The sequence below is a fragment of the Sphaerodactylus townsendi genome, linkage group LG15, assembly GCF_021028975.2.
Source record: "Sphaerodactylus townsendi isolate TG3544 linkage group LG15, MPM_Stown_v2.3, whole genome shotgun sequence".
NCBI classification, from domain to species: domain Eukaryota; kingdom Metazoa; phylum Chordata; class Lepidosauria; order Squamata; family Sphaerodactylidae; genus Sphaerodactylus; species Sphaerodactylus townsendi.
The window spans coordinates 19549344-19562417 of record NC_059439.1 but is presented as its reverse complement, the minus strand read 5'-3'; positions in this window follow the sequence as shown (position 1 = coordinate 19562417).

The following is a 13074-nucleotide window of genomic DNA, read 5'->3' as shown; positions in this document are numbered from 1 at the left end:
TTAGAGCGTCCAGCTAGGATCTGAGACGACCTGAATTTGAATCCCCACCCCGCCACGAGAGCTTGCTGTGGGCCTCAAGGTCTCTCTCGGCACGGCCCGCCTCGCAAGGCCGTTGTGATAAAGCGGAGGAAGGGAGAAGGAGGCGAAAAGCCGCTTGAGGTTCCAGTCGAGGACAGAAACGGGAGATGCATCCCTGAGCCCTGCGGCGATAAGGCGGGATATCAATTGAAACATAAATAAATCAAATTGAAATAAACAAGTCATGCTCACAGGATCAGGGACGGGGCTGAGTTTCTTTTGCAGCTCAAGGCCATTTTGAAAATAAATAAACAAAACTGTCCCTGTGGTGGGGTTGCCCTTAGGAATGAAATGCCTCCTTTTCATTCCAGGGACGAAATGACAGGCTAATGGAACAAAGTCAATAGGATTCCCGGCTCCACGGGGAAATGGGTGCATTTCTGGTGGGACCACCTTTCCATCAAGTAGTGCTAGACTAGAGACTTGGTTTGGGGATTGACGTCACTGTGGAAGAGAGTGAGAAGTTTGTGGATGGAAAGAAAGAAGCATTGAGAAAAATTAGAAAATTAAATGGGAAACGCTGCAAAATGCAGGCCATGTTCTTGCAGTGCAGTTGTAACTGATGCTTTTGTTAGTTTTTAAATGCTGGTGATTGACGACAACTAAAACATGAGTATAGGCCAGTGATGGCGAACCTATGGCACGGGTGCCAGAGGTGGCACTCAGAGCCCTCTCTGTGGGCACGCACAAACAGGGGGAAATTGCCCCCCCCACCACCACCCTCACACAGACATCTAGGTTGGCCTGGGCCACTGGGCTTGATTATTAGCATTAAACCTAAGACCTAGTTTTGGGGAAGCAGTATAGCTAACCCTGTTAAGCGCTGTTAAACCCCACTGATTTTCACGCAAAAAACTAAAGCACAATCCTTTACCTGGGAGTAAGCTCAGTTGCTGGCAACGTGGCTTGCTTCTGAGTAAACCCTCCTAGGGTCGTGATTCACCCGTTCGAAGAGTTGCATGGTTGCTTCAAAGCAAAGCCACCTTCTACTACCAAACTTACTTCCGAGTTGGCCTCAGAGCCAACCATTTGTTCTAAACTAAAACCTCAGTATTCAGGTTAAATTGCCATGTTGGCACTTTGCGATAAATAAGTGGGTTTTGGGTTGCAATTTGGGCACTCGGTCTCAAAAAGGTTCGCCATCACTGGTATAGGCCCTAGCCGTGCAATCCTAAACACAGAGCCTTCCAATTGCACTGATCCTAGCAGTTTAACTCTGGTTAGGTTGACATTGTTACAGTCCCATCCTTAAGAACACTTCCGTGGAAGGAAGGAAGGAAGGAAGGAAGGAAGGAAGGAAGGAAGGAAGGAAGGAAGGAAGGAAGGAAGGAAGGAAGGAAGGAAGGAAGGAAGGAAGGAAGGAAGGAGGGAAGGAAGGAAGGAGGGAAGGAGGGAAGGAGGGAGGGAGGAGGAGGGAGGGGGAGGAGGAGGAAACCGATTAATATGGAACCAGAGTACGATTGCACTGTTAGTCACCAATTCAGAGTCCAGAGTATATGGCATAGTGGGTATACTTTAAAGCCGTGATGGTGAACCTATGGCACGGGTGCCAGAGGCAGCACTCAGCGTGCCATCATCTTCCCCTCCCCCTTCCCCCGACCAACTGACAGGAAAGGGAGAGGAGCATCCCACTTCCCGCACACCTCTCCCCCTTCCCCCACCAGGCCCTCAGTGTAATTAGTGTAATTGTTTCAGGGAGATTATTAGTATTAAACTTCAGATCTAGTTTTGGGGAAGCAGTGTAGGTAACCCTGTTGTGCTGTTAAACCCCACTGATTTTCATAGGAAGAACTAAAGTGTGATCCTTTACCTGGGAGTAAGCTTGGGTGCTGGCAATGGGGCTTGCTCCTGAGTAAACCCTCCTAGGGTTGTGATTCACCCATTTGAAACATTGCACGGTTGCTTCAAAGCCAAGCCACCGACTACCACCAAGCTTACTCCTGACTAACGCGCACCTTACAGCCAACCGTTTTTCTAAACTAAAACCTCAGTATTCAAGTTAAATTGCCGTGTCGGCACTTTGCGATAAATAAGTGAGTTTTGGGTTGCAGTTTGGGCACTCGGTCTCGAAAAGGTTCGCCATCACTGCTTTAAAGTCACTCCTGTTGATCAATTATATGCTCCTTTCCAAGGCTGCTCCAACACGTACTTCCTTTCTCCAGAACTGAAGCCATCCACTCACTTGTCTCTCCATATTCCAGGCAACATTGCTCCCAAAATAGTGCATTCCCAAGTTTTCCGCGTCATCCTTCCTTTTTTTCTCTTCAAAATGCTGATTTGTGGTGATACTTTCAGCTTCCAACAGATCTTCGGCACCTGTACAGTCTGGCTTGGGCTCTATTTCCTCGCCTCCTGCAGATACATATTCTATGACATGCAATGGTGTCTTCTCTACGGCCTCTTCTGCACATGCAGAATAATGCACTTTCAATCCACATTCAATCTACTTTGCAGCTGGGTGCAACAGCAAAATCCACTTGCAAACAGTTGTGAAAGTTTACAAAAACATTCCCCATTGATCCTGAAAATACCGCCATTTTTTCCCCTGAAACGTTTCCAAGCTAGCTTCCCTCACAGTGTGGTCATGCTGAAACATTTTTTCCCGCCAAAAAGCTGTCCATTAGCCACACCCCAGTGCTTTTACCCAACCTCTCCTTTGGCACTTGGTCCACCATTTTTTTTCATCTTTCGCCTCACCACTTTGGCCTTCTTTTATTTTCATCCTTTCTTGCTTAGAAAGGATCAAGATTGGAGCAGCAGTGGCGTAGGAGGTTAAGAGCTCGTGTATCTAATCTGGAGGAACCGGGTTTGCTCCCAGCTCTGCCGCCTGAGCTGTGGAGGCTTATCTGGGGAATTCAGATTAGCCTGGGCACTCCCACACATGCCAGCTGGGTGACCTTGGGCTAGTCACAGCTTCTCGGAGCTCTCTCAGCCCCACCTACCTCACAGGGTGTTTGTTGTGAGGGGGGAAGGGCAAGGAGATTGTAAGCCCCTTTGAGTCTCCTGCAGGAGAGAAAGGGGGGATATAAATCCAAACTCTTCTTCTTCTTCTTCTTCTTCTTCTTCATTATTATTATTATTATTATTATTATTATTATTATTATTATTATTATTATTATTATTATTATTATTATTATTATACACATTACAGCACAGCACAAAGTGTCCTGGAATTCATCTCTGAATATCGAGTCCTTCCCAAGGACTCTAGGATATTAGAGGTATTTTATGCAGAATATGTGCAGCAGTTTTCCTAGAAGTGCTGCTTTCTTGCAGCATGTGGACTGGATGTTCTGTCCAAGTTTAGGCTTTCCAGATGTTTTTTTCAAGATTTCTTGGGATTCTCTCCCTAGAGCAACTCACGTAACTTCACTTGAGTGGGATTACTGTTGTTCTTTTTTTTGCCACACCGCTCGATTTCGAGCTCTACCAATTTTGTAGGTCCCTTGTATTTTGTGATCTTTTCCAGCTCTTTTTGTCCTCCTTCTTACCTCTAAAGTTGTCACACTGGCACAGCAACATCTATATTGATCCAAACATGTTTTTTTTTCTCTCTACCACTGTTATGTTCACCAGGGTGTTGTGTGCCAGGTGTCTGTCTGTCTGTATTCTAAAAGTATTTTTGCTTCTTCATTTTTTTCTGTGATCTTCTCTGAAGCTTGTGCTCGTCATTACCAGGTCTTGCTACAGGGCAGGCTCTCTTCGTGACTTTTGCAAAGGTTCCAGAGTGCACCATTGCTGCTAGCCTATTGTGGCTGACGTTCGAGAGATAGTCAGTTTGGGCTATTTTCTTACAACAGCAGATGATGTGCTCCACGGTTTCATCACCCTCTTTGCAGAGACGGCACTTTGGGTCATTGTAGGACCCAAATTATTATTATTATCATTATTATTATTATTATTATTATTATTATTATTATTATTATTATTATTATTATTATTATTATTATTATTATTATTATTATTATTATTATTATTTTCCTTCATTTTTTTTTCAGATCAACGGGTCAGCAGGGCAGTGAATCATCGCTACAGCGCATGAGTGGGGAAAAAACCCCCAAATGATGGCAGCCTGGAAATGACATTCTGAGGAGGGGAGTGCGGACAAACGTTGTAGAAAATGATGGGATTGAAAACAACTTCGAAATGGGGTAATGGTGGAGTGCGGAAAAGGCCTCTGTCTGACTTATTTTAGATCCCCAATAACCACGCCATCATACTTCCTCCAAAACACAGCATATCTTCCCCTACCACAGTGGTGGCGAACCTATGGCATGGGTGCCAGAGGTGGCACTCAGAGCCCTCTCTGTGGGCATGCGCAGAGTCCCCCACCCCACATTTAGGCTGGCCTGGGCCGCTGGGCCCGATTATTAGCATTAAACCTAGGACCTAGTTTTGGGGAAGCAGTGTAAGTAACCCTGTTAAGCGCTGTTAAACCCCACTGATTTTCATGCGAAGAGCTAAAGTGCGATCCTTTACCTGGGAGTAAGCTCAGTTGCTGGCAATGGGGCTTGCTTCTGAGTAAACCCTCCTAGGGTTGTGATTCACCCGTTGGAAGAGTTTCATGGTTGCTTCAAAGCAAAGCCACCAACTACCACCAAGCTTACTCCCAAGTAACACATGGCTCGGAGCCAACTGTTTTTTCTAAACTAAAATCTCGAATTCAGGTTAAATTGCCATGTTGGCACTTCGTGATAAATAAGTGGGTTTTGGGTTGCAATTTGGGCGCTCGGTTTCGAAAAGGTTCGCTATCACTGCCCTACCACAACAACAGCAAACCGAGTGGTCCCTGCATCAATAACAGAAGTTACAAAATGGGACCCCCCGCAGACAAGTCATGTCTGCAGAACAATATGACATCTTAAATAAACCGAAAGGAAAAGAAAAAAGAAAACATCCTAAAATGCCAAGATATGAAATGAGAACACTCCGGAAAGGACAGCAAATTGAACGCTGCTGACGGCCCATTAAAATGACCGAGAAGAAGGGAGAAATAAGCCTTCTCAGGCCTTAAAAGATTAGAGAATTTGGGACCGGGAGATACGGAAGGGATGAAGTAGGATTTCTAGATTTAGTTCTCCTATCCACCCACCCGTCATTCCCTTCAGATCTTTGCCTTGTTACACATAGTTCTACCGAGATACCTTTCTGCCCTCAGATCACAATATGAGTGTCAAGTCCATCAGTCCGTCCTGGAATTGCACATAGTCCCGGCTTCCCATTAGTTACACACCAATCCTTAACCCAGTTTGTGGTTATGAAATCCCACGCCTCTGCTTCAGGAATCAGGTACATGTTTCACTGCCTCATATAACTCACAAGCATTCAAACAAGGATTTGTTTGAGTGTCACAAGTTTCCCATTAAGAACATAAGAACATAAGAACAAGCCAGCTGGATCAGACCAGAGTCCATCTAGTCCAGCTCTCTGCTACTCGCAGTGGCCCACCAGGTGCCTTTGGGAGCTCACGTGCAGGAGGTGAAAGCAATGGCCTTCGGCGGCTGTTGCTCCCGAGCACCTGGTCTGTTAAGGCATTTGCAATCTCAGATCAAAGAGGATCAAGATTGGTAGCCATACATCGACTTCTCCTCCAATTCTTGGCTCACACTGATCACATGGCCCAACAAAACAGGACCACACAACTATGGAGGCAACACATGAGGCAGAGGCTTAGGGCACCCCAGCGTGAGTGTTATGTGCTGTCAAGTCGCTTCCAACTTATGGTGCCCCTCAGTGGCGTACCGCGCAGGGGGACATATGGGGTCAAATGTTCCTGGGCGGAGGACATTTATTTGCGTGGGGGTGGAAAATCAACCCCCCTCCTCCCCTCCCCAGGCCATATACTGACCTGGTGCAAAAAAAGTTGTTTGGTTGTGGTGGGGGACGTTGCTGCAGAGCCTACTGATGCTCAGCATGGAACAAAGTCTGTCTATTTTGAAAAGGAAATGGAATCCTTATGTTACGTGCATAGGTGTCAAACTCGTAGCCCTCCAGATGTTATGGACTACAGTTCCCATCATCCCCTGCAAGCATCATGCTGGCAGGGGATGGTGGGAACTGTAGTCCATAACATCTGGAGGGCCACGAGTTTGACATCTGTGTGTTACGGTATTGGGAGGGACAAGTGGGAAGCTCGATGCAAAGAATGGCAGGCAAAGGTTTTTATGGGATGAAGATTTTTATGGGACGAAGATCTTTTTTTAGAGATGCTTTATTGAAAGGGAAATAATACCATACACGGATTTATGCCAGGGCAGTAAAACAATACATTTATTACTTACTGGGAGTCCTCCCGTGTGCCGCTTCCTAATAAAGGACTTGTAATAACTGGTCCTTGGGCTGTGGAAACTATATGGATAATTAAGCCACTTGTCAATTAGTAGTAATGTTAAACTGTATAGTTTTAGTTTTACAGACAGTCTTTCTTATGCTAGCTCTTTGTTGATTTGCTTTGAATGTGAATATAGTTTGGCTACTTAATTATAAAAGGCTGTGGTTCTTATAGGGAGGATACATTTCACATTTTATCCTTCTCCTGTCATCCATCCATCCATCCATCCATCTAGATTGATTGATTGATTGATTGATTGACAGACGGACGGACGGACGGACGGACGGACAGATAGATAGAATAGATGATAGATGATAGACAGACAGACAGACAGACAGACAGACAGACAGACAGACAGACAGACAGACAGACAGACAGACAGACAGACAGACAGACAGACAGACAGACAGACAGACAGACAGATAGATAGATAGATAGATAGATAGATAGCCATATCCCTCCCTCTGTCCATCCGTCCGTCCGTCCGTCCATCTATCAGGCAAACTGTGCTCCCCATGTTTAGTAGGGGAAGTCTCCTTTCTGTTTTTCCAGCTATCTATTGAGTCCCCTGAATATACAGAATCTCCTGCCAGATTTACGGTCCCGTTTCATTGCCTTACTGCTTGGCACAGGACCCTCAAGTTGTCTCTTAGGAGAGATGCTCTGATGCATCCTGCGAAATGAACAACAGAACGTGTTGGGCCCCCGTTACGTTGCCCGGGGCTTCTCACCAACGATCGCCACACCAGGCCGCAGATTTTTGGGGTCACCCATCGCTTGGCTGTGCTCGATATAGCCACCTCCACGCGCCAGCTGTAAATCTGGCTCTCACACAATGCAAGGTGTCAGCAGTAACTGCTGCTACTTGCGTATGGCATACATTAGCACCCTTTATGAAGGCCAAAGAGAAATGGGTCAGAATCCAAACAACCTGAGAGCCCTCCCCCCCCCGCCCACACACACACACACAGTGTTGATTGCCAACTCAACATTTTGGAAAATATTTCCAGCCTTCCAAAATTTCATTTTTCCCCAGAACATTTTTGATCCATTATGGTCTCCCGGGCAACTATGCACGCATACACACATTCTTCCGTGGCTTCACACTTTCCAGAAATCGCCTTCAAGCAGTCCACACACTATTGGGTTTAGGGGAGTTAGACGGTAGAGGGAGGGATTCAGTGGAGGCAGCCTCTTTGTCAGAGGGAAGCGGATCTGCTAAAAGACCCTTCTTGGGGGGTGGGGGGTGGGATTGATATGATACATGTAATGTGCTTTTTAGCTCTTTCGGAAGAGATGTATGGCTGCCAGATACAACCACTGGAGTAATGCAGACCCCTAGTAACCTCCATGTGGTAGTAGTGCAGAAGAGTAGTGCAGACCCCTAGTAACCTCCATGTGGTAGTAGTGCAGAAGAGTAATGCAGACCCCTAGTAACCTCTATGTGGTAGTAGTGCAGAAGAGTAGTGCAGACCCCTAGTAACCTCTGTGTGGTAGTAGTGCAGAAAAGTAGTGCAGACCCCTAGTAACCTCCATGTGGTAGTAGTGCAAAAGAGTAGTGCAGACCCCTAGTAACCTCCATGTGGTAGTAGTGCAAAAGAGTAGTGCAGACCCCTAACAACCTCCATGTGGTAGTAGTGCAGAAGAGTAATGCAGACCCCTAGTAACCTCTATGTGGTAGTAGTACAGAATAGTAATGCAGACCCCTAGTAACCTCTATGTGGTAGTAGTACAGAATAGTAATGCAGACCCCTAGTAACCTCCATGTGGTAGTAGTGCAGAAGAGTAGTGCAGACCCCTAGTAACCTCTACATGGTAGTAGTGCAGAAGAGTAGTGCAGACCCCTAGTAACCTCCATGTGGTAGTAGTGCAGAAGAGTAGTGCAGACCCCTAGTAACCTCCATGTGGTAGTAGTGCAAAAGAGTAGTGCAGACCCCTAATAACCTCCATGTGGTAGTAGTGCAGAAGAGTAATGCAGACCCCTAGTAACCTCTATGTGGTAGTAGTGCAGAAGAGTAGTGCAGACCCCTAGTAACCTCTGTGTGGTAGTAGTGCAGAAAAGTAGTGCAGACCCCTAGTAACCTCCATGTGGTAGTAGTGCAAAAGAGTAGTGCAGACCCCTAGTAATCTCCATGTGGTAGTAGTGAATAAGAGTAGTGCAGACCCCTGGTAACCTCCGCGTGGTAGTAGTGCAGAAGAGTAGTGCAGACCCCAAGTAACCTCCCCATGTTAGTAGTGCAGAAGAGTACTGCAGACCCCAGCAGCCTCTGTGTGGTAGTAGTGCAGAAATAATTCTATCTACTCTCTTTCTTTGTACAGTGCATAATTTCGAAAATGCCTAAAAAGTTCATCCCATTACTTGTCTTTTTAAAACAATAAAACACCGCAAAATCTTTCGCCTTTCCATCATCATCCGGGTCGCCCTTTCCGACACCTTTTCCCGCTCCCTAACAGCCTTTCGGAAGGCTGAACAGCAAACCAATTCAAGTTGGCTGCAGGTGTGGCGGTCGCATTTCATCTGGTTTCCGCCCGTGACGTCGAAGAGGGATTCAGATGTGTGCCGCCGGTTCATGCCTCCGTATCACTGCCTAGACTTGTGAGGAGTCATCTCGGTTTTCACTCAAAGGAGCCCTGCAAATCCATCAACTCCGGAAGGATGGAGAGTTGCCAAGGCCAGTTTTCAAAAAGCATGGGTGCATTTCACTGTGCTCCAGAGACCTCTTGCATCATTAGATGTAGGGAGCATCTCAGGAGCTTCCCAGTGCCCTGCTTCCAATCTACTTCTGTGCCCACCGGTTCCTGTCCTGCATCTTCCGCATCGCCGCCGACCCCTTCACCCCCCCCTTTTATTTATTTTAATAATTTATGTAGCCTCCAAGTGGGGGGCAGGTCACCTCCCTGAATTACAACTCATTGGCTGCCGAAAAGTAAGTTAAACCGTTTAAAATGGTAACATTAGTATAACGTTAATTATGAGGTTTAAATGGAATTGCAGCTGATCTTCTGCTCCAGAAGTCTGAATCCCCTGGAGAAAATGGCTGCTCTGCAGGGTGGACTCTATGGTCTTCTACCACATTGAGGCCCCCTCCCCTCCACAAACCCGATCTCCATTCCCAAATCTCCCGAGACTACGCTCCAAAATTGCTAGGAATTTCCCCATCTGGCATTGCCCCCCTACTGTGAGACAGGGCTAATTATTAGCTGCCTCCACGCAAATGAAAGAAGATTTCCAGGGCTTCAATAGCAGCCACAAGGCAGAATCAGGAAGACTTGTGAGAACCCCTTCTGCTTCCCTTAGACAGCATTATCCCTTCAGCCTTCCTTTCTTTTTATCTCCCGTTGTCTTCCTCCCACTTCCCTCCTCCTGGTTTTCCTTCTTTTCTTTTTACTCCCTTCTATCCTTTTGCAAAGGGAGGAAGGAGGCATTGTGTTTGGCTCCACCTCCTGCAGCAACCCTTTTGGATTTGGCTCCGCCTCCTGCAGCAGCCATTTTGGGGTGGCGTTCACCACCCCTTCTCAAAATTACAAGAGTTCCCCCAGGCTCAGAAAGGATACGGGATCCCCACCCTTCCCCATGTTGTTTCCACTACATATCTGTACCAAGTTCTGAACATCTTGGCTATGTTCTAGAGCTAGTCCTGAGGGTTGGCACCAAGAAGCATGAGGCCACCACTGCTTGCTGGGCCAGGCACCTTGACGCTCTCCTTTTCGATTGGCCAGCACCCACAAGGGTTAAAGGAGCATGAAAAAGTTTCTGCTGGTGTATGTGTTGATTATATTTTGGAAAAATGACAAAGAAAAAGTTCTACTTTCTCTTCTAGGATGGGACAATATGCTTAGTGGGAGCGGGGAAAAGGATACTGGAGTGCACCTTCCAGAGGTGTAGCTGGGCCAAACTGCGCCCGGGTGCGCAGTCTATATTTTTCGTCCTCCCATGGCCCCCTGTGGCGACCCCCCCCCGCCCCCCACCTTGCGGCACCCTTCCTTCCCCCCTTCCCACACTTACCTTAGTTCCTTTCCTTTTCCTAGAACTTTTTCAGGCTGAAAAAAAGGCCTATTCACAGTTCAGGCTTAAAAATGGCCTGATGGGAACTATTCTTTCCAGGAGACCTTGCAAGCCCCAAGGTCTCCTGGGAACTGTAGTTCCTCAGTCTGTTTTTAGCCTGTACTGTGAACAGGCCTTTTTTTCAGCCTGAAAAAGTTATAGGAAAAGGAAAGGAACTAAGGTAAGTGTGGGAAGGGGGGCGCCACAGGGGGGCATCGTGGGAGGGGCCTGGGGAGGGGTCGGGGGGAATTTTGCACCCCCCACATGACCCAAAACCATGCAACCGGTGCGTGGCGCACCCCCCCCCCCACCTCCTGGTAGCCCCACCTCTGGCACCCTCCTCTCCAGTTCTGGAACCCACCTTATGTTGGACCTAAGGTGGTGTTGGCTGCAGATTTTCTGGGATTATAACTAATCTCCAGGTGACAGAGATGGTTCCACCTGGAGAGAGTGGCCCCTTTGGAAAATGGATTTTATGGCATTATTCCACAGAGAATTCCCTCTCCTCCTGAAGCACAACCCTCCTCAGGCTCCGCCCTCTAATTTTTCAGATGTTTCCAACTCAAAGCTGACAACCTCAGTTGGACCCCCCTCCCAGGTCAGATTTTTCAGGCAATCCAATGACTGAGTGGGTCTTGATCATCTGACTGCAGGCCACTTCTTTCCCAACTTCTTGCTTAGCTGCAGAGTGGGTGGCCTACATCTTTAGCTGATGGTGTTCGTGGCCCGGAGAGCCATTCTGCTTTATGGGTGCCTCTGGACCTGCCTGACCTGACACTCCAACACTCTCACTCTTTCCAACTGATCTGCCTACTTTCCAAACTTAGGAGAGCACAGCAAGTGAAGTGTGAAATTGAAAACTGAAAATGTCACATGTGAAATGGCTGGTCCTTTAACTAAAATATGTATCGTCACAAAAATCAACCTCTCCTCCTTATCGATGGTAGCCAATATAATCATCGTTACCAAACCGGGAAGGGAATCCAAGGAAGAGGATCCTCCTTTCCTTTCCTCTCCCCACAACAGACACCTGTTGAGGTAGGCAGAGGCGTAGATCCAAGGGAGCGGAGGGGTGCATGATGCACCGGGCGTGTGTCCCTGTGTGAGGTGTGGCGAGGGCGTTCCGGGGGCGTGGTAGGGTATTCTGGGGTGGGACGGGGGTGTTCCAGGGTGGGACAGGGGTGGAGGACGTACGAATGCACCGGGCGCTTTTCCCCCTTGCTATGCCTCTGGAGGTAGGCGGGGCTGAGAGAGTTCTGAGAGAACTGTGACTGGCCCAAGTTTACCCAGCAGGCTTCATGGGGAGGAATGGGGAAATGACTCCAGTTCACCAGATAAGAGTCTGCCGCTCAGGTGGAGGAGTGGGGAATCAAACTTGATTATCCACATTAGAGTCCACTGCTCTTCACCGCTACACCACGCTGGCTCTTGGCCATGTCAGCAGAGATATCTGAAGGTGCCAACCTGCCAAAGGGCAAAAATCAACTACTGCTTGTACATGCGCTTTCTCTCTTGTGGCTCCCATGTTATGGAATGGCCTGCTTGTGGAGGTCAAGAAAGCACGCTCCCCTGGCTGTCCGCCAACTATGCAAAACTGAATTATTCAAGAGGACTTTTCTAGGCAGGTAACAGGGCCGCACTGCACATGATGGTTAACAAACTCAGATAAATGTTAAGGGATTTTTTGGGTTGCCCAGTCTCTAGAGGGTGGCTGGAGTTCTGCTGGGATGGCAACTGATCTCCAGCTGACCCAGTGGACAAAATGGCTCTCTAGAAGGTGGACTCTGTGGCATTATACCCCACTGAATTTCCTCTGCTCTAAAGTCTCCACTCTCTCCAGGCTCCATCTGTTTCCCAATCCAGAGCTGGCAACCCTAGAGATGTTATTGCTCCTGCATAGTGTAGTGGTTAAGAGTAGGTAGATTCTAATTTGGAGAACCAGGCTTGATTCCCCACTCCTCCACCTGAGTGACAGAGGCTTATCTGGTGAACCAGATGTGTTTCTACATTCCTGCTGGGTGACCTTGGGGTAGTCACAGTTCTTTGGAACTCTCTCAGCCCCATCTACCTCACAAGACGTCTGTTGTGGGGGGAGGAGGGGAAAGGAGCTTGTAGGCCACCTTGAGATTCCTTACAGGAGAGAAAGATGGGATATAAATCCAAAACTCCTCCTCCAGATGGGATATAAATCCAAAACTACTACTACTACTACTACTACTACTACTACTACTACTACTACTACTACTACCACTACCACTACCACCACCACCACCACCACCACCACCACCACCACCACCACCACTACCACTACCACTCCCAGCATCAGCACTCTTTCAGCCGTGGTGACTACAGATGTGGGTACCATTGCACTGTATCTTATTATTACACTTTACTGTGCACTTCACTCAGAGTGGAAGTGGAGGGTATCAATAATAAGAAGCTCAGGGAGGGGACCTCTGGATAATATCTTGCCTGCACTTCCCAGAACTTAGAAATGGCCCTGGCACCATGTGTGTAAAGAAGTGCCGTCAAGTCACAGCCGATTTAGGGCAACTGAATTTCCAGGCATGTGAGAAGCAGAGGTAGGCCTGTTCCACAAAAGTCATTGAAAACGTTTTAA